Below are 21,641 nucleotides of genomic sequence, written 5' to 3'. Positions count from 1 at the left end.
TAGGTCAGGTTCCCAGAGCAGAGTCTGAAACAGGAATTCATGTGCCTGTGACTTATTGGGGGAGAGCTCTCAGGAGAAAGCCAGAGAGGGAAACAAGATAGGGTGGTGGAAGGAGACAAAGAAAGATGTGGACTTGGTTGGAGAACAGCTCAGCCTCATCCTGTGGGGAGCTCAGCTGCATAAGTTGCACCTAAAGGCAAGGAGACCAGACTTTTGTACTCCTGGGTCAGTCCAGCGTTGACTGTGGGAGGGATGTAATCTCTTGGTTGAAGTGGCTCCTATTTGACTTCAGGTAATTCATTGAAGAAGGGGCATCTGTGAGACACTGGCAGACACAGCAACTGCAGGATAGGTGCCGCAGCCCTGTAAGAGGGGGTGATCAGGGTAACAACAGCGACCACTACAGTGGTGAAAAACTAAGTCAGCAGTGTGAAACAGGCATTGAGGGCAAGACGTCCAGACTAGAGAAGAGCTGAAGGTTCTGGGAGAACTTCTTCAAGAAGATAAAGCCGAGGGAAGGCTTAATGTGTTTGAACATATTGAGAAGAAGGTTACACAACTGAGGGAGAGTTTGGGGATAAATTAGTCACAGGTACATAAAGAACTTTGCAAACACAAAACAGTAAACTAACTCCAGGGAAAATTAGAAGTTGTACAGGAGGAGAAATTAATCAAAGGTATTATATGGCTCAACCATGAATGGCATTTCACATGGTGATAATAATGAACATATTGAACAATGATCGAACCGAAGTGTGACATAACTACCAGGGGGATAGGGCAGTGGAGTAAACAAGTCCTACTGGATTGTCCATTGGTGAACCCCACAGTTTTCTCTGGTTACCTGGCAATGACTCAACTGGGACCAATGCTTCCCTCCCCCTAGGATCTATCAAGACTGGTATGTGACCAAGATTGGTATGTGACTACCCTTATTTGCATAAAACTCACTGTCACATTCCCTCCCAGCCAGAGCCCCCAAACAAAGAAAGCAGCTGGACAACGGAAGTGTCCCTCTCCAGAGCACATCCTTGGGTCTGGCTATGCTCACCCAAGCACACATCTTCATATGATGCTAAGAGACTGGGATCTGTGATCCTGCTAGTCCTTTCCACCTGTGAGTTCTAGCCTGCACTGTTTGATGCCTAAGCCCTTTTTCTTAACACTTCCATTGTCAAAGTCAATAGATAACACCTAAAACCAACATATCAAAAAGTAGGAGTACAAATAGTTGTTTAGGGCTATTTAGAGATATTGAGAGTAATACAGAATCACTAGTGCCTCTGGGAAGTGGGAAATGTAAAGCTGGGGTGGCTTTTATTTGTTTATGGAAAATAAAAAGATTTTTATTTCCCATAACACACACTGTGAAACTATGTGCATATATAACTTTAATAAAGATAAAAATATTTAAAAAAGTGGTTAAACAAGTTGCTTTACTGCTCTACTTTTCAAATGTTCCGTAAGTGGAAATTTTCTAAGGGCAAAATAAGGTAAGCAGCATTCCCCAAACTTATTTAGCCCTACAACTTTTATATGTATTTCTTTAATCACTTGTTAACATCTTCAAAGGCACAAATGCAGCCATTTGGTAACTGTTTTATAAAAAGAGCAAGAATTTATAGAAAGCAGAAAATCCTGAGGTCTCTAGGGAAGACATTTATTGAGCACTTACTGAGGGCCCATACTTATCCTGGGTTGGTGCTAGATGTCTTAACATGTGCTTGCTCCAGAATGGGATTCTGATCAGATGTGATAATGTAATTTTGATTCAGTCTCACGCTTCATTCAGGAGAAGGTCACTGAATGCCTACTATGTGCCCCACAGTGCTGGGGGAGAAATGTACAAGATACATAGAGCCCCTGACTTCACCTCAGAGACTGTACAGCCCTCAAGAAGAAAAGGAGAATGGATCTATTTGGACCATCCATTTACTACCAATGATTGTGCATTTCATTTAATGGACCCATTTCTGTATGTTCAAAAGTGACTTCCACATTGGTTCTTCTGTTGGCATGTGATGAGCTCCAAAGCTAGCTCACCCCAGGTGATTTAGAGCCAGCCACCATTCCCTTAATTTGGGGGGCACACCCATTACATCCTGTATCTAGGGCTGCAACCTTCTCCTGCTTTAGGTCTCTGAAGCATAGAAACCCCTGCCACCTGGTAATTCCTTGAATTGATTCTGCCACAGAAGCTCACAAAGGTAACACGTTTACACTGAACTCCTGAAACCTAATGAAAGACAAACTCAGAATACGCATCCTAAAATTCCTTTTGCTTTGTTACAGTTTACCTTATATATATTGTTACCTATAAAGTCATATGTGTTCATTTTAGAACACTTAAATTATAGCCAATGTCAATTCAAAAAAAAAATCAACCATAGTCGCTCACCCAAAAATATCCATCCATCTTGGTGTATTTTCTTGCAAGATTTTTTTAAAAAAGCTTTTCCCATATATAGTCGCTTGTGGTGGTTTCTAACAAATTAACAGAACAAGGGCCCGGTGAAGCCGCTGTAAGGCAACCTGCAGGGACACACTGGGCTGCTTTTCCACGCCCTGACTCACAAGCACGGGGAAAATGCAGGTTCCGAGTGCCTCATCACTGCGGCGTCAGAGGCTCTGAACCACTTTGTCGCTCTGAGCATCTTCCTTTTGGATGTAAGTATTGGAGGGAAACAAATCACTAAAAAAGAGAGAGACAAGAAGATGTTAGCTTTGATTGCTAAAACACACAAAAGGCAAGGCAGAGAGAGCCTACATCAGCGGCGCGCTTTGCAGCAGGGAGAAAGGCTCTCTCCCAAGCGCTGAGGGAGGTGCGGGGACAGAGGCGCCAAGAACGCCAGCTGTCTGTCAAGTGGGGGAAGGGCGGGAAACTACACAGAGTCCTCAGCTAGGGGGCGCTAGGTGCCCTTCATATGTTGCAGGAAAGGCACCCTGAGCAATTGAAAACAAGTATGCTGGGAAACACGCCTTTCCATAGAGTTCTTTGGCTTTTCTCTTTTGTTTAATGGTCCTAGCATGCTTTTTATGGTATTGATTTGTCAAAATCTTATCATTCTTCTTGTTCAAACCACAGGCCAAATGGTGTTAATTTACTGTTTTTGGCTAAAATAACTCCTCAGATATATCTTTTTTAAAATAAGGTGATGAGGGTTTATTTTTTTTTACACTACACATTTAAAATTATTATAAATGTTATATATATATATATACATATATATATGTATATATATATAGTGAAAAGCCAGTGGTGGTAATAAAATCACTCCTGGGGGAACTGCTTCACGTTTTTTTAAAAATCAGCACCGATTTTCATTTGAGTACTTAAAACTGGACAAGTCATCACTTCTTAGCTCTGGTTATAATGGCATTCAGCTAAGTCTTAGCCCTCAAACTGCTTCACTTCCTATATTTCCTATATTCACTTCCTATACTTCTATACTACACTTCCTTGATAAGAAAGCCAAGATGGAGAAGGGCAAATGATTTTGGCGTGGTTACCATAGAGTTGGGAAGGGTACTTAGAAAAATCCCCTTTGGAGGTACAAAACAAATACTTCTTTGTAATAAAATTTATTTATTTGGTCAGCCAATTAGGGTCTAAATTAAATGAAGCCTGTAGACCCAGCTAATACAAATGGATTACAATGCAGCAGTTTCAGTATGGACATCGATGCTATGCTTAACATGTAAGAATGGCCTCCATCAAAATAGTGGAAAAGAGTTGAAGGATTAATTTTGCCTTTGTGGCCCACTTCCTGAATGCTTAGTCACTTTCCCTACATGAATTCGGCCCCATACATGGAGAAGATGCAATGATCCCATCTCCAAGCACAGCCAGAGACAAAAGGACAAACACTGGTACAGTGCCTATGCTATTGCACAGACCAAGATCTTTTGGCAGAAGTGCTGTTCTTCCACAGCCCTGGTGAAGCAGCCATTTCCACAGGGACACACATGTTGCTGGTCAAAGCCCACACCCCCTTTTCCAACAGCAGTGGGCTCAGCGTTCCTCCTCAGAGTTGCCAGATAAAATACAGTACATCCAAATATTGCATGGGACACATACTAAAAAAAAAAAAAAAAATTCATTCCTTATCTTAAACTCAAATTTAACTGAATGTCCTGTAGTTTTCTTTAGTACATCTGACAAATTTATTTCTGTAGTAAGGAGAAATTACTTCCTTCTTAGGATAGGAATCCTTCATTTTCTTCTTCACTGGGTTTAGGGAAGATAGGAAGGGATATAAGATTTTTTGCTTATGAGTCTGTGTTCTCCATGTGAATTTTCACTCATTTAAAAGAATAAAAATATTTAGTCAGAATGGTCCAGAAATCTAAGAACTTGAAATAATTATCTTAGTCTTAAGGGTTATATATTCCCAGCATTTACTCCCATCCATGTAACTATTACTAAATATATCGGCATAATGGCTCATGCAAATTGGGAATCAGGAAGGTTCTGTCTTTTTTGATTTTTTCTATGAGAGATAACTTCCCCATGCTTCTATTTTATCTCCAGGGATTTTAATTGGGAAGGTTCTACCATATTGGATAACAGTGTAGGAATTGATTTTATTTTTAAAATCTGACCATGACTGAGCACCTCAAAGATAGGTAATCTTTAAATAAACATGTAATACTATGCATATTATAAATGTTCTCCCCCCAATTTGTGTGAAGCACTTAGAACAGTCTTGACACATAAATGGTTGATAAGTTTTAGCTATTATCACAGTTAGTAATAGCCATTAGTCCCTTCAAAATCATTTTGATTTTAAAGAAAACGTTAAATTATATCAATATCCCTCATAAGTTCTTGTTGTAATTGGCATCTTTATGAAGATATGGTTATTCTTTTCTTCCTATTAATCACGTTCTACATAAACTTTTAAAAAAGTAAAAATCCCATTCATCAACATCAAGTTCCCAGAATTCAGAGAGAATAAAGACATCCTTTTCACAAATACTGTATTTAACAAACCAGAAAAAAAAAATCTTAATTCCTCCTCCCAAGTAATCCCCATGTTGTGATACCTATACTGAACAAAATACAAAAGAAGATCACACACATCTCCAAAGAAAAGAGTTTTGAAATAATTTTTGAAAGGCTAAGTTAAAATTTTTACCTCTCTAAACTGACCTTTAATAAAAGCATGCATAACTTAATGGAGTAGACTGTAGCAATCTATGGTGCGAACAAGAATTTCAACCAAACTTCCCGTTTTTTAAGCTTTACAAAACCTACTGTCTGCAGAAGTACACTTTTTCCTCTCCTGTTACCACTCATCTCCATCTCCGCATTCCTGGTGTTGTTCCTGAATTTATCAGTTACTCAAGCAATTTCCATTAACGTGAGTTTCCCCAGAAGCATATTAAATCATTTAAGATTGATTTAATCACGAAATCATTTATGATGCTAAACCTGTCCTGTGTTGTGACGCATTTTCATTTGTCTTATATGTATCTACCTTGATTGTTGCATTTGTATTACTTCATCTTCTCATTTTTTTTTCCTTTTCTTTTTGGAATGTAGAAACCGTTAGCTCTGGAAGTGGTTAATGTGACGAAAAAACACATTATATAGACAAAAATATCCACCTCAATCCAAAGTGATGGCATTAAGTGGAATCTAGTGTCTCATGGAAAACCTAATGCACACAAGATGTGGAGCGTGTCCCTCGGTCAGAACTTTTAAATACTAAGTAGCAGTGAATGGGAGAAATAAATCAAATGGGAAGATGGCTGGAATAATAAACAGGGAAGATGCTTCAGACTCACATCCTGGCAAAGCAATATGAAAAAGTTATCCTGGCTGTCAGGAGCTATTACTGAGTGAAAAACTTCTTTTTAGCCCTTCTCACAAAAAAAAAAAAAAAAAAAAAAGGAAAAAAAGGGGGGAAAAAGTGCTGGAGGAAAATAGCCTCCTTTCTTTGAGCCCCTCAGAAAAGTTGTCAGTTAAACACACTGCTCTGTATCATCTGTTTAGTGACAGAAAAAATATATATTGAGATCAAAGATAATCAAGGTACACCTGGTTATTATTTGTTAAGACTTAACAGTAAGTTTTTAATGATTAATTTATCTGCCACATAACGCCTTAATAGATCATGTGTAACATCAAGGGAGGAATGCGGTTCTGCATTTCTAAAGCCTCTTTCTATGTCTCTGAATGATAATAGGCATGGAAGCCATCATTAGTCTTGTTAGATGATGGTTCCTTCAGGAATCTCCTATGTGTTACCTTTTAGAGGGAAGGTCAGGGAAGCCGCCCCCTGGGACTCCCCTGCAGGATACAACTAACACAAGCATAAACTGTATGGAAATGGCTAAATTATCTTCACTGAGACCTTGGCCTTTCACATCAATCAAGTCCTTCTGAACTAGTAAAACAGATAAGCACCCTGCTGGCCAAAGTGTTACTATCCTTATGCTTGTCATGACTGGCACTACAAATTTAACAATAAACAGGCAGTTATTTGTCTGACTTCTTTAAAAAACAAAATAAGCGTGCCGAGTGTGGCTGTTTTCCCTCTGTCCCTCCTCCAAAGGCCCTTTAGCCAGGAATCCAATCGTAGCTGCTCTCAGAACACATGGAGAAGGTAATACTCATCTGACAAGCTCCAACAAAGCCAACCCAGGCCGCCATGGCTGCTGGGTGGGAGGGGGCGGGCCCATTTATCCACCCTCACGTCTCAGCTTCCTCAGAGTGGAGCCTGTGTCAATGCCTCATCCTGACACCTAACTCTTGGGGGAATTATAAGTCATCAATACCAATGACTGTAAAACACTTTGTAAATAAAAATGGCTTAGAAGTTCCAATTAACAACAGAAAGTAACCCTCTGGGATGGACCAGGGAGAAATAACTAGAGCCATAAATAAGCAATGGTGGGTTTAGGCTTACCTCTTATTTCAATGCCATTAAAAATGGACCTCCTTCCCGTCTTCAGTCTGAAGACCCCACTATGATTTCTTCTCTTATCTACATTACAACGTGTCACAGCTTAGGAGAGAAAGGAACACAGGGTTGAGCATTTCCTCCTGTTTTCACACGAGTTCCCCCCACTCCCCACCACCTCCACATACATATTCTGATCTCCCCTCATGAGAAACTACCACAACAGCTTATAATTTGACTGAAGTAGTCAACTGCTTGGCCACTATGGATGTGCAGGAAAGGGGTTCAGAAGCAAGAGGCCCAAGAAGTTGGTAAACGGCACGCCTTTAGTGTACTGTCATGTGTGCCCCATCTAAACCTTTCATGAGCAGACACAGCGGTTAGAAGTGGGGCCCAGGAAGTGTCCACCCAGCCTATAGCATGTTTCAGGCTCTGTGCTGGTCACTTCCAGTGTGTTTCACTTGCATCTGTAAAGAAACAGAGGCTTCGGTAGCGATTCGATAAGACCAGAGTAAAATTAAATTCATAGCCATGCAATCCTTCCATCTCCCAGACGTTATTCCAAATAGCGTCATCAATACAAACTCATTATGACTCAGAATCACCTTGCAAAGCAGGGACTATTATCATCTACGTTTTTAAGATGGAGAAACCCAGGCAGAGAGAGATGGAATAACTTGCCCAAGGTTACGGCAAACTGACACTTGAACTCTAGGGTCCGTGCTTTTAACCACTTCTCTGAGTTAGGCCAAGAGCCCAAGCTCCCTGCTCCACAACTACCATCTAGGGTCCCTGCTGGATTACAGGAAATTAAAAATAAGCAGATAAGACAGGGAGGCATCTTCTTCAGGTGCTCACATGCCTGGGCAGTGACAGATAGGCAAACACTATCGGGTGACAGGAATCATAGGAATGTGCAGAATAGTTGGGAAATGTAAATAAGGGAGCCTTTAATTCAGACTGGGGTCTTGAGAGAAGTCTTTTTTTTTTAAAGATAGAGTTTTGGTTTCCATTTCCTTAGAAAATCTTGTTATATGTCCCCTTGTTTTTCTCTTCTGTGTCTCCCTGTTTTACTGCAAGCATTCTTGTAATCTTTGGCATAAGTGTGCCCAACATGTCCACAAGGAGTCATTATTAAAGTCAAATCAAATCAAATTAACACCACCCTTAGTAGCAACCTGTTAAGGCTACTGCAAGATCAGGGCTCACAGCAGGAGAACATGGGTTTCCAGAGCTTGACCAGAAACCAGAGTCTACCCCGGGAAATTCAGGGCTGCTGCTGATGTGGCATAGCCATCAGGCATCTCTAAAGCAGCCTTGGCTGGCTGGTGGGCTTGGCTGGTGCTCTGATCTCCCTAGATATCCTAAAGGCAGAGACACTGACTCTCCTGCCCTGAGGGACTGTGAAAGGAGGGCAGTGCATGCTTCTCCTTGCACACCTGGTCTCTAAAGTGGATGTCACCTCCAACCTGTGAGTAGGTGCACTTACAAGGAGAGCCATGCCTCCATGCCCAGGGTGAGGGGGTATTTGGGAAGATGAGCTGGGGAGAGGAGGACTGGAGGTTGGCAGACCCAGACAGGGGGCTCAGCTTCTGATTGGTCCTTGATTTCCCTCTGCTGAGAACGGACCTCAGCAAGAGGTTCCCCAGCAACGGTTCCCCAGCAAGAACGGACCTCCCTCTACCCCTCTACCCCTGCAACACTGCCGTGCAACACTGCTGTGGGGTCTGTACAGGACCTGCCCTGCTACATACCTAACAAGAACACACAGAGGCCTGTTAAACACACCGCTCTTTACTGACTATATGTCTTGTGCCTTTTATTTTTTATTTTTTTATTTGACAGAGAGAGAACACAAACGGGGAGTGGTAGGCAGAGGGAGGGGGAGAAGCAGGCTTCCCCGCTGAGCAGAGAACCTGATGCAGGGCTGGATCCCAGGACTCTGGGATGTCCTGGAATCATGACCAGATCTGAAGGCAGATACTTAACTGACTGAGCTACTCAGGTGCCCCATGTTTTGTACCTTTTAAAAGGTATGGCACAAGCTTGCAATCAAAAAACAATGACACTATAGATGAATGACATGGAAACATATTTGCTGTGTATCACTGAGTGAAAAAAATATGTTATAAAATAGCTTGTACCAAATCCAATTTGATACATAGTCATATGCAAATAAAAATATGGGAGAAATATATATCAAGAAATTTATAGGGATCAAGGGTAATGTTTTTCTCTCTTTTAACTTACTTGTAATCTCTATAATGAATGTGTTATTTAATTTCTTTTAAGAACTATTTCATATTTTCCTCAGAAAGTGGGAGATCACAGACTAGGTGGTACAGGTAAAGGTTATTGTCAGTCTTAGCGGTTTTTAAAAGTGCTGATTGGATTGAACTATTTCAGGTTCAGGAGCAAGACATTAACATCAGGGAGAGAAGCAGGTTCATGAGCTAGATGCGCCAGCTCTCTCTGGATGGCCAAAATCGCATGTGAAGTTGTCATTATCATTCAGCATATCCCCAGAATTCAGATTTTATAACTTCCTTGCCACTTACCAAATCAAAATCAGAGTATCCTAAAGTAGATCTAAAGGGACATTGATAGATTTTAGAAGAAGAAAAACCAGAAAATTGAGTGGCCACGTTAATTTGGGAATGCTGAGCTCAATAAGCACTAACTAGGCTTCTTTACTGCGGGGCTTCTCAGAGCTTTCGTTATGCTAATGTGCAGGTTAAATTTCCTGAAGACTGTTGGAGTCTATGAAACATTTCCAAATCTCATATTTACCCATGATATCTTTTTTTTTTTTTCACCAAAGCATCACATAGGGCTCGAGACCATACAATACACTAAGGACAGTATTGTTCTGAAATAGTATTCTAGAAACACCTATAAACACATGTACTGTTCCCTCCCAGGAGAATTAAAGAATGACTTGGCAAATACAAATCCATTATTTTCACCCAAACATTCTCTAATTTCAAGAACTGTGACATTGGTGAGGATATGAAATCAATTCTGCCAGGTTGCCCCATCAGAAGCACCAAAGAGTTCTCATACCAGTGAAAAAGCATCTGAACTTCAACCAAAATCTGTGAAATCACTTTCAAGTAAATGGGACCAGTCCGTACACAAAATAAAATGTACACCTGTCACTGCCATTCATTTCCATAATCACAGTTTATAAATTTACATGCCATGAAAAGCTTTATTCATGTTCATATGGTGTGAAAATTGCAGGAAAGACTTCAAATTAATTATCTTTCTTGAAACAAAGCAATTTAATTTTATCGCAGACAAAAAGGGGATTTGTTCATGAGCCATAAAACTTCTGGAAATACAGTCATGAAATAAGACCTAGGAAGAGTGGCTTGTGCTCGAACATGTCCTTAAGATGCAGAAGCAAAGTCATGGCTGTAGCTACAATCCATAGGCTTCCAGCCTTGGATCAGGTCTCTCCAGGTCAGCCTTTGGAAGATCTCAAAGGTAGACTTGATGCAATAATGTGATCCTTTCTCAGAGTTTACACAGAAGTTTCCCCCACAATCTGTGTAAGTGACTTTTAGAACCAGAAGTTGAACAGCTGAGATAGCTCATTCCTAGTTTGCCTCACAACCTCCAAAGACACCAGTTGAACACATCTCAGAACCCATTTGGGTAGGGGTGGGAGGGACTCCAGGGACCCAGTCTTTTTTTTTTTTTTTCTTGGAAGTTTCCTTTTATTTCACACTGAAATAAGCTGATTAGTATGTAGAAAAGCAACAGTCTCTTGATTTCCACAAATGTGTTTTGATTTTTTATTCTGGGCCTCAAGTTCCTCCCTGCATACATTTAACCGCAGCCCACTCCAACACTGGTACATTTCCCCGGGTCGAGGGGTTGTGGGGGTGTACTTCTCCTTGGAATCTTGCTTACATTTGCATGTGAAAAGAAAGAAATGCTTTTGAGTAATTAGTCATCTGAAATTCTGCACCATGAGGAAAAAATTTGCTTTTGGATATTTATGGGGAGAAAAATCCATATGGACAATGAATACAGTATTGACATGTTGAGGGGAAGGGTTGGGGGCACAGCACATTATACTGAATTTCAGCCAAACAATGGTAAAAGTAATATTGCTACTTTCTCATAAATAATAGCTAACTGCGGAAAAAAGCACAAAGCTAGGGTTTTTTTTCCCCCACAAGTTAAATTTCTTTTATTCATTCCATGATTTTAAAAAGCCCTTTCTTTTTGACCTGATATTTTCATGCCATATTGAAGAAACTCATGATCAATATGTATTGATTTGATCACTAATTGCATTAATTTTGCTTTAGAAATTAGAAAGGCTCTAATGAGAATGTGAAGTCACTTCAAGATAGTGCATTATGGGCAGGCTAATTTAGCTGGACTCTGTGCATCTGATTATTTCATTATGAACCACCAATTACCATACAAACGGATGAGATAAATAGCTTTTTTCTGAGCAGATTTACATTTTTGAATTCATCTATAAATTTCAAGAGCTTAAGTTAATTTATATCCCACAACCATATTTAATATCCAAATAGTTCAGTCATGAATGCATTATCTGCATAAACCCTTACTCCAACCTTTCATATTATGTTTTAAACAACACTGGAAACATTTTTTTTTAAAATATTTGCTCCTACTGCATTTGATCTCTTAAAGAAAAATATGAAATGAATATTTTTGTTAAAATCTTCCATACCATCACTTAGCAATTGGTAATAAAACCAAGAAAGCAAGATGTATAAATGTTGTTCAAGATTTATAAAATCATAAGAATATGAAATAGTCAAGCTGATTTTGAAATTGAGTGCTGATGCTAAAATAACATCCCAAGAAACAAGAGGCCATAGAGGCTTTTAAATTTTGTGAGTGTATTTCTGCTGCTCTTAGAAACCTACCTGTTCAGTTGAATCAAATAGAAAGACTCCAGAAGGAGAGTTCTCCTCAGTAAAATTCCACCTAATTTGAGCTTGAGTGGAGTGGTGTTGTGGTATATGGGAGAAATGTAGCCAGAGGCAAGAGTGGAGAAAAAAATTGAAATGGCTTGAATTCTGGGGTATCTTGAAGAAAATCAATGCATCAAAATGAAATCCATGAAACATTTCAGAAATAAATATTCGAAAGCTCATTCTATTCTTGGAATTTATGTTTATCCACACTGAATGAACCTGCTAACACTAATGGGTACCCCATAGGGGAAATGAACCCGCTAACACTAATGGGTACCATAGGGCCCTGTGAAGTTCCGAAGTGGTAATGATAATGAAGTGGTAATGATAATGAAGATGCTGTCTACTTTCCTGCTATTTAGTATTTAGTGATAAAGTCATAGGCACACAGCTTGGGCACCTAATTTCAACAATTACAATTATTGTACATTTATGAAACTTTGGAAAACAGTCCAGGGTTAAATTTAGTCCCTCATTCATTAACTTGTTCACTGGCATTATAAGTTGATATAAAAAATATCAGTGAATTGTGAATGTATCACATAATCTAGAATAAAGTATATTTCATAAGCAGAGACCTTATGAAAGGATATCAGAGTTGAAGAGCTCACTCAAAATCAGCTAGCTCTTTGGTACTCAGTATATGGTCTTGGATCAACACTTGGGAGCCAAGGTGGATCTTCCATCATCATTATTGACTTACTGAGTCCAAATCGGAATGAATATAATACCCAGAAGATTCCCGTGCACATTAAAATTTGAGAACACTGGTCTAGCCTTTCATTATCTATTTACGGACATGGCAACTAAGGCAAAGAAAGCTTTGTGCCAGGTGACAAAAATGAACTCTCTCAGGTCTCTAAGGCTGAAAGCTACAGCGGTTTAAAATATGATGTTAAATAGATCCCAGTAACGGATTAGGTCTGTAACAGTCACAGTTAACTTTTTTGGTGGTTGGGTATTAGCTGAACTACCAGGCAGCCTTGCGAAGGACTTGCCATAGCTACAAAAGCATGTTTGAGAATACACTAATGCACTCCGGCATGATGATGCGGCATTTCTGCTCCTCAGAATCATTTCATCAGTCAAGTCTGTGAGCAGCTTCCAGTATCCCCCAACTCCAACCCACTCTCTCCACAGACAATTTGAAGGAAGGGAGAATAGTTGCATCCCCAATTTACCTATTGACAGAACAAAGCGTGAAAGTCCAATGCGACGTATTTGTCAGTATGTCACCACACAGAAATGAAAACAGAAAGCAAAGTAATAAATGGAGGAATTTTTAGTGTGGCTACCTACAGCTGAGTATGTGTAAGGCAAGTAAACAGTAGCCCAGTATAGACACAGCTGAGGGCACTTAATTAGTGACAATTACAACATTGTTCTAAGCTGCCTGCAGCCTTGCTCTTTCCCTTTAGATAAACTCTTTTAAGTAAATATGATGTCAAGAAAATGGACAAGCCCTTTGACTTGCCAGAGAACCATGAAAGTGGCATATTCTTTTATCAACTGAAACGTGCTTTTTTCAACTGGACTTGTTAAGGGCAATTAGACCTCACATTTACTAGAATTCATACACCCCACAGTCCACACATTATTTATACTAGTTACTTAGTGTTAAATGTGCAGCAAATAGTCTTTCCTTAAAAAAATTATACTAATAATTATCACATCCCAAATCTTACAATTAGAGCCTTTTAGAGAATAAATGCCTATAAATATGATTTGAGAAATAGTTTTCTGACCCACTGACATCTAATAATTATAAGGGAATAAACAGTCTGATGCTTTGCTAATTACCCTATGAAGTGAGAATGGTGTCCAGGAAATGTTTTCACTGGAACGTGGTTTTTACTAGCCCACCGTAACACATGCTGAACTAAGATCTGACTCATATGGATATGATCTCATGTAGAAGTTCTATCAGGTTATATATGCATTTTGTTTTTAAGATCTTTATTTATTTGAGAGAGAGAGCGCAAGTGAGAGAGATCACAGAGGGAGATGGAGAGGGAGAGGGAGAAGCAGACTTGCCGCTGAATAGGGACCCCAGTGTGGGGCTCAATCTCAGAACCCTGAGATGATGATCTGAGCTGAAGGCAGATGCTTAACCGACTGAGCCACCCAGGCACCACTATATGCATTTATTTTTAAGGCAGTATTTGTCTCTGATATGAAAAAAGGCATGTTAAAAACAATATCAACAGGCAATTAAAGTTGTGCGCAGGAAAGAATGTCTGAATAATTTGGAAATAGGGCAGTCAGATTTCACAGGCTTTACAAAAAAGAACTTCAAACATTTGTCAAAGGAGATACACATCATATATATGTCATAAAAGTCCATTAGCATAATTTTAAACACAAAATAATGATAAATATGTCCTTTTCGTTAAATCTGACAGAGAAAGGAAACACCAAACTCATAGCTAATTATCTTTAAAAACTACTTTTGAAAACTGTACTTTTTCTATTCTCCCAACTCTGAAGGTTTAAAGTGGTAGAAAGACCGTTCTCAAGAAACTGAGAGAGAAGCCACAGCAATTTTCTTTTTTTTAACTTTGCAGTTTGGATTTACTGCTTCACAGTAGCCAAAAATAAATGTTAACGTTTGCAATTTCATGCCATCCCGATAATTCTGTCTCTCAAAGACGAAGGCGTATGTGTGGTTGCCGTTCTTGTATTGGGATTGGCATTGGGATTAGCATGGAGAGATTCATTTGTTCTGTTCCATTTACCTGCCCTCCCTGGGTTCTTTTGAGACCAACAGCACGGGAGGGGCTTTGGTCCCCCTGCAAGGTATTCTAGCCAACTCGAGGAACCAGTTTCAATCAATTCACCAACATTCAACAATTCCTTATTTTGCCTTTAGCAAGACACTTTATGTTTAGTGATTTGGATTTTTCGATGAAAAAAATGCCTCCTTATCTGTTAAAGCACTTATCTGTCCCTAGATTTCTTCAGGGTTCTTAAAAACTATATACTGCCTTGCGTTCACCAAGGTTCATGAAGAGTGAACTGAATGGAGAGTTTAGAGGAGCCGACTTCTGTGTCGTGGACACATGTTCACTCTTCCCTACGCTAGCCCTCTGTCAATGTGTCTCTGCTCCCCCCGCTGCCTCCTCAGCTGCCCTTTGAAACACCTCTCAAATGGGAGAAGGCTGCCTACACCAGCCTCTGGTAGGGTTTTGGACTGCCGGCTCTAAGCTCCGTGGTGCCTTTTGCACACATCTAACTAAGCCCTTAGAATACTGGATTTTAATTCTAATGATTGACTCATTAGAGTTGAAGTGTCTCTACCATCTCTGTTTCTGCAGCACTTGACAAGATATTTTAATTAAATGAGTGAAAATGCTGTAAAAGTCCTTTCAGAAGCATTCCAGATGTTTGGATCCTTATACATCCAAAGATATCCATACTCGAATGGCTCATATGGTCCTTGATTGTTCTGTTTTGGAAAAGGGGGCTCAAAATAGTTTCAGGTTAGTAGAATGAGACCCCATTTTCCCGTTACCACTGCCCCATAGAGCCACATCACTCCATAAGACAATAATCAAAGATGATGTCAATGGGTTGGGACACAGTGCTTAGCTGGGTAACTTTGAGCAAGTAATTTAATCTCTTGATTAAATTAAATGATGAAAAACCTCATTTTTCTCCTCTGTGAAATGGAGATAAATCACCGGAATCTACTTGATTCCACTACATAAAATAAGCGAGAAAGTGTGTGTAAAGCACAGTCCATAACATATTATAAATGCTTAACAAATGGAGCTGTTAATAATAATAATGTTATTGATTAAACGTAATCCATAGATTCTGGTATGCTTTAGAAAAGTCTCAAATGAATACGTTTATAAATTCTTTCCTTCAGCATACGTTGATTCAGAACCTAGTAAATAACTTAGTTTTTCAACCATCTCTTCTGGGAGACTAGTACATCCTAGGTGGGATAAGGGATAAGACATTGTATCAGACTTTGGTGAGTTTACAATTGAGGCATTCCATAAGAAAAGTAGATAAATAACTGTCATACAAGGAAAAAGGTAAACACACCATGTGACTGACTTACAAGACCGACATCATGACTCCTATGGCCAGCAGTGTTCACAGGAAACAAGGACCAGGCATCTTCTCCTCCTCCACCTCCTACTCACCTGCCGGAGGGAGGAAGAAGGTGGGAGCTCCTCCAGCCCTCTGCCTCCTGCAGAGATAAGCAGAACCACAAACACTGTGTGAAGACCCTGACTGATGTCGGTCTTGTATTTGGTGGCTTTTCCAGGAAATGTGATGTGCGTTAAATGGATCTGCTTTTATTTTTTGTCAAAACCATTGAAAGTGAGGGAGTAGGAAATGTTTGACCTATTAAAACAATAAGTACACAAATTAATTTCTTCCCGAACTATGTCCAAGCTTCTTTTATTGAACTTGGCACAGGACCTCAGGTCACCCCAGGCACACACAAGACTTGAAAATAAATGCTTTGCTGGTGGTGATTACTTCCTTCTGGTCTCACAGAGGAAAGGCCGTAAAACCCGAGAAAGTCCTTAAGACTTTATTTTTACGGAACTACATTTTAAAAATCTAATTAGAGGGGTCATTAAATGAGTTCAGAGAATAACTGAAATGACTTTAAATTAGAATTTTATTGCCCTACTAACATACTAAAAAACGAACATTAAGATAAGCCCCCCCCAACTCACACACCAGTTATTACTCTGAAATTAGGATCAGATCACAAGAAAGAGGTGCTCCGATAGAGCTACAGTATTTTGTTAACAACATGACCTCACTGTCCATGAAGTTTTCTTATTTATGATGAGTAGTGAGTACATTTCTACAAGCCCTGATTCTGCCCGAAGTTTCTGGAGCCCTGAGGTTCCACATGATTCCACAGCTCTTTCATGAACAGGGCAGAGAATGAGTTTTCCCCTTGTGTGGTTGTCTGCCTACATGCACACTACTTGCTCGATTGTCTTTCTCCTCTGGCATAAACCATGGTAAAACCACATTTGGCAGGTTGCTCTTGACCTCTTCCGGCAGAACAATGTAGGAGTTGTGGTTTTCCACATTCCTCACAACCAGCAGAGGGAGCGAAAGTGCACAGCAATTCAACTTCAACACAATAAAGAATATCTTTCCATTCTATTGCTTCAGTATAAAATCTGCTGGTATGTCTGGATGAAGAAACATGATGTGTGTAGTATACTCGCTTGCTGTCCGTTCGTGTTTCTATGTGGGAGGTCATTAAAAAGCCACAGGGGGAAAGAGAGAAAATCCACCTGCCCACAGTTTCTGGAGTACAAAAATGAAGGAGGAGCCAAAGAATCCTGCGGTGGCAGGGAAGCAGAGGAGGGGTATCCTTGTCCTGCTTGGGAACAGAACTCTCATCTCTTAACTGCACCCCTAGTTTATTATTTCACTCATCCCCATGAAAGCAGATTTAGGGATAATTGATAAGCTTTCAAGCAGAAGAAAACCAGATGAACCAGCCGTGATGTCTGCTGCCCTCCTCCCTAATTTTTCCCTCCAGCTAAGTGGCTCCTCCAGCCCGCCCCAGGCCAGCTGCTGTTTTCCATGAGAGAACATGTTCCTCCAGCTCAGGGTGAAAGCAATAGCCTTTTAAGTAGTCTATACCGCCTAAGCATCACCCTTCTGTCCTCTTCTACATCTCTGCTTCTCATTCTCCTCCAACCCTACTGGCCCCATCGGTGCCATTCCTCCCTCACGTCAAGTCTTTTACCTTCACAAGGTCTTTGCACCTGCTGTTCCTTCTACCTAGAACACTGCTCCCCAAGACATCTGCGCGACACACTCCATCTCCTTCCATTCATCTCACACTTGTCTGCTCCCTTGACCTTATTTTATTATGCATCATCCCCTTTTCACTTTCTCTCCTGCTTTATTTTCCACATCTGACATGCTACATTATACATCTTACCATCCGCTTGTTTTTTGTTTTTTTTTTTTTGTTTTTTTAATTTATTTGTCAGAGAGAGAGAGGGAGAGAGCAAGCACAGGCAGACAGAATGGCAGGCAGAGGCAGAGGGAGAAGCAGGCTCCTCGCCAAGCAAGGAGCCCGATGTGGGACTCGATCCCAGGACGCTGGGATCATGACCTGAGCCGAAGGCAGCTGCTTAACCAACTGAGCCACCCAGGCGTCCCCAACCGCTTGTTTGCTATCCTTGTAAGTACACGGATTTCCCCCGTCATTTTGTTCACTGCTGTTGAATGCAAGAATAAATGAGCAAATGAATGAATACAAGAGTAAATGAACCTTAAGTTTAATTACACATGCAGTATTCAAAGGAAAGGGAAGAAATGCAAGTTTACGCCAATGAAAGTGACATAATGTGCACATTACGGTGCTTTCAGCCTCACCTAAAAATAATTTGCTTCAGTCAGTAGCTCTAAGGTTGCAATATTGATTGAAGTTCTTATTGTTTGACTCTGAGAGCAAGCATGTCCATAACTTTGTCATATTGCCACAAATATCACTTCCTTTGTAAGATAATGTTCCAGTCACCTCCTTCTACCATAATGTCTAATTACCTCTCTTGGGGTCTCACATTCCTTTGTGAAAAGCTAACATTAGCTGATATATAACATCATAGTCTTTGCATGTTTGGTATGTGTGACCAAATGCCCTTTAATATGTTCCATACTAATATTATATGAATATTAGTGAATAGTATAAATTTCTATGGGACCTCTTAAGTAAATATGTATTTAGTTGGTTATGTTTTATGCATATTTTGAATTTGTTTGCATTATCCAACTTCACATGTATTATTTACCTGGTGGGAATATTTAGCTTTCTGTGACTCTATTTTATCCTATGGATAAATTCACATATGTTTTACAATATGCATAACATTTCCACTAAATCATCCTGATGTCTGACATATTTATCACTTTTTATGAGGCGCTTATCTACAGCTAGGCATTTAGTTAATCACTCATTCTTTGTTTGTTTGCTTTTTGCCTTTCCTCACTGAAGACAAGTATCTGTTTGGGGGGGGGGATGTGTGAGAGTCTCCAGGAAAGCAAGCTCTACAAAGAAACTCATTGCAGATTTTTCCTGAAGGAAAATTAATGTGTTAAAAATAAGTGAAGCATAATTAATTTCTCAAAAATTATCTGTTTTCTTCCTAGCGTATAAAAAGAAAACTCTCTCAGATAGTGGTCATAGTGAAATCTAAGTGCATTATCTTCATTATTTTATTCTGAATTTTAATCGAAGCAATTAGAACGGTTAAGTGTTAAATTGCTTTCCATTTCACATTTAAAAATCTGGTCATTTATTTTTAAAATTAAGTCTGAAGGACTAAAATTGGGAATAATTTAGAAGCTAAAGGGGATGATGAATAATTTGGTTATATCTTCCTGTTCAATCAGCATCTCGTGGGAGTTTAGGAATAATTCTATTTATTTATCTTTCTTATATGAGGCCAACATAGTTGACCTACCGCAAGCCATTACATCCAACTAGTTTGCTGATTTGTTTGCAGACTATTTGATTATGTTCTTATTTTTTTCATTAAAATTTTTATGAAAGCTAAGTGGCAATTTCAGGTTGGAGAAATAAAGCAGTGAAAATCACTATCATATATCCATCATTTAAACAGAGTACTTGAGATGTCATGTCCTAGTATCATAGCTTAGCATGTCAATGTTTCCAACTCATGTACAAATCTTTTAATAGGCACTTTGTATAGGACTTTCTCTACTATGTTTAACCTAAAGGAATACACACGATTGTTGTTAAAATTACAGAACATTTTTATATCTGTTTAAAATCCAAAGAAATTTATTTTTATTGATTCTCTGTCTCAGAAGACAGATACTTAGGATATTTTAAATTTTATTTTGAAATGACTGTAGCTCATAAGAAGTTGCTAAACAAAATAAAGACATCATGTGTATGTTTTATCCAATTTCTCCCATGGAAAAATCTTCTATAATTGTAGTACTTCAGTGGATTTTTAAAGTGAAGAGATTTTTGATGGGCCTGTGCTTTAAGAGGCAGGACAGTTATAAAGTCATAAAATCAAGCCTTACTGCTGGTCTCAGAGACTCAGAAACCAAATACCGTGATTCTTTGGGTAACCTGAAGATTTTACCTGTAATGCTCCGAATTTCCATCTGACTTACCTAAATGAGTTCAGCCCATAATTTGATACCTTGGCAAAAGAGAAAGGCAGCAAGAAATTAGTAGTGGTGATTTTTTTCTCCCAACATCTTTTCACCTTACCAAAAACAGTATTCAGGAGAGATGATAATGAGACCTGTGGTTTCTGAAGCTTATCAAGGACATTAATTTGTGAGTTTCTAGGTTCTTGTTTTCATGGTCCTTTAGAATGATCATGAGCGTGAGGACCAAGTCTGTCACAGATCTGTCTGTTATGTAATTATTCTTCTGAATTTTATAGTCTAGTATTTATGAAGTCATTTCTCTAGTAAAGGCTGTAGATTTCTTTTAAAATCTACTCTCATTTTTCTTGAATAGAACAGATATTAGATAATAGAATTCTTATTATAATAGATATTAGATAATAGACTATTCTATTGAAAAGATGGGTTCTACCTTGTCTGATGAACTGCTGAGGAAAAGTGAGTTGATTCAAAAATAACCTTATTGGCTTCTTTAATTTTTTCTCTTTAGTTTTGAATCCAAGAACCTTTAATCTTTCTGTCTTGGAATGAATTTGGTCTCTTGTCTCATTCTGTATATAATCCCCTGGGTAGCTCACTCCTAGCTTCAGCATCAGACATGATACCAAAATCCTGTGACTGCAGCAGTTCAAAGCAAGGTAAGCTCAAGGAAATACAAATTAAATCGCATTCAATATATATCCACGAGTATGGCTAAAAATGAAAAAAAAAAAAAAAACAGAAAAAGCCAAATATTGGTGAAGAGGAACTGAAGCTCTCATGCATTGCTGGTGTGAGTGTAAGTACTTGTAACCACTCTGGAAACTGGCTTATCTACTAATTCTGAACATATGCACACCCTATGACCCAGAAATCCTGCTCCCAGCTCTATCCCCAACAGGAATGCATGTGTGTATATGCATACTTTCATCAAAAGAGATGTATTAAAATGTTTATACCAGACTATTCAGAATAGTTCCCACCCCATTCTTCAAGAAAGGAAACTACTCAATTGCCTGTCAGCGGCAGAATGAACGGGTTGTGTTGTGTTCATCAATGGAAGACCGCACAGCAGCAAGAATGAACCAACATAACACATGACAAATGTGGACGAATCCCATAAACATGGGAGAGCACGAAAGAAGCCAGACACCAATAATACAGCTTGTGTAATTCCACTTACACAAAGTGTAAAACCAAGCAAACCAGGAGAGTAGTTTTCCTTGGTGGGGAGGATTCGCGACAGGGAGGGGCCCCAAGGAGAGCTTCTGGGGTACTAGTCATGTTCTGTTTCCAGATCTGGTACACAGGGGTGCTCAGTTTATAAAAGTTCATGCTGTTATGTGCTTGGAACTTGTGAACTTTCTCTGAGACTATTACCCTTGAATAAAAGGTTGAAAAAAACCAAAAACAAAAACAAGGTATAGGCTCGTGCTGGCTTTCTCTGATTTCCAGCTCTCCTAGAAATCAGAGAAAGCCAGCACCAGACTATTCGACTATAGACCATCAGACTATCAGACTATCAGACCATCAGACTGGAGATTCTAGTCTTCTCCAGCTTCCTTTTTTACTCGGAGCAAGTGCAGCTCAATGCTTGTTTTCTCTTTCCAAGTGG

Source organism: Enhydra lutris, unplaced genomic scaffold (genome assembly GCF_002288905.1).
Source record: "Enhydra lutris kenyoni isolate GAN:26980312 unplaced genomic scaffold, ASM228890v2 scaffoldscaffold58, whole genome shotgun sequence".
In the NCBI taxonomy this organism is placed as follows: Eukaryota; Metazoa; Chordata; class Mammalia; order Carnivora; family Mustelidae; genus Enhydra; species Enhydra lutris.
Note: the sequence above shows the minus strand (reverse complement) of the source record.